This window comes from Myotis davidii, unplaced genomic scaffold (genome assembly GCF_000327345.1).
Source record: "Myotis davidii unplaced genomic scaffold, ASM32734v1 scaffold164, whole genome shotgun sequence".
Classification (NCBI taxonomy): Eukaryota; Metazoa; Chordata; class Mammalia; order Chiroptera; family Vespertilionidae; genus Myotis; species Myotis davidii.
Genome location: NW_006296417.1, coordinates 312,752 through 314,059, shown reverse-complemented (window position 1 = coordinate 314,059; position 1,308 = coordinate 312,752). Strand labels below are relative to the sequence as shown.

The 1,308-nt window shown below is 51.1% G+C and overlaps 1 protein-coding gene across 1 annotated transcript in view; it reads right to left on the bottom strand.

Annotated features, from left to right (window-relative positions):
• The window catches only part of OTUD7A (OTU deubiquitinase 7A), a gene marked incomplete at its 5' end in the record, with an annotated part of 27,898 nt that overhangs the window by 6,696 nt on the left and 19,894 nt on the right, over positions 1 to 1,308 (bottom strand). The gene's annotated exons all lie outside the window — the stretch shown is intronic.

Here is a 1,308-nt window from a genome sequence, read left to right as displayed (position 1 = left end):
ATTCGGCTGGAACGCTGGGGCCCAGAGAACAGAACCAAACTCAACGCTCAGTCACCACAGGTCGGAGGGTGTGTGCGCGCGCGAGTGTGCGTGTGCGTGTGTGTGTGTGTGTGTGTGTCTGCATGCGTGTGTGTGACCTAATGCAACAGGAGACACATGGATTTCGTTGTGTAAATAGAAAGAATGTGAAATGATTTCAGACGCTAGGACTATAGAGTTAGACAACCCAAGCAATTAGAATTGTCTTAGTAAGAAAATTAATGATATGATGAGGGAGAATCATGGACCCACTGCCTCCTGCACGCCCCCTACTGGGGACTGAGCTGATGGATTTTTAGAGAGAGTGGGAGCGAGAGGGAAAGACAGAGAGACACCTCGATGGGTTGCCTCCTGCATGGGCTGAGGAGGAGCCTGTAACCAAGGTACGTGCCCTTGACCGGAATCGAACCCAGGACCCTTTGGTCCACAGGCCGATGCTCTATCCACTGAGCCAAACCAGCCAGGCCCCAATTTTTCTTTAGACGTTTGCTCAGAGTTTTACTTTTTCTTTTGAGTTTAAAACGGGAAACCCAGACGCTCGGAAGGGGTTCTCCAGGGGACAGCCTGAGCAGGAGGTGGACTTCAGGGCTCAGGCACTGGGTGGGGCGAGACAGCAGGGGACCCGGCGGCCGGGCTGGGACCCCCGGCGGGCACCTTATGCATTTAAAAATATTTATCAGCAATTATAAAATGCATCATAATAGTATTGCCTATTCCTATAAATATGTAATACTTGGAACAGGTCAACCTCATCATATTTACCCTTAAAACCTCTAATTCCTTTAGTTTATCAGAATATTTAGCAAACTAAAATAATCAAAGTGATAAAAAGATGTGGGCTACTTGGTTTAAAAATATAGTCAAGCCCAGCTGGTGTCCGTGGTTGCGCGTCAGCCGACCTATGAACCAGGAGGTCTGGGTTCAATTCCCGGTCAGGGCACAGGCTGGGGTCGCAGGCTCCATCCCCAGTAGGGGGGGTGCAGGAGGCAGCTGATCAGTGACTCTCATCATGGATGTTTCTCTCCCTCTCCCTTCCTCTCTGAAATCAATAAAAATATATTTTAAAAATAGCGAAAATCATGTCCCCCCCCCTCTTACATTCTGAAAAGTCCTCGTGCCATGGCTGCCCGGTAACAGACCTCTTCCCTTTCCCCCGGGTGGGGTGGGGGGCTCCCGAGAGGGAGGCGGGGGGCGAGGAGAGGCCTACCTTCCAGCAGGTCTCTGGCCAGACCAGGTTCTGCCCCCGTGGACCGAACAAAGTCTGACAGG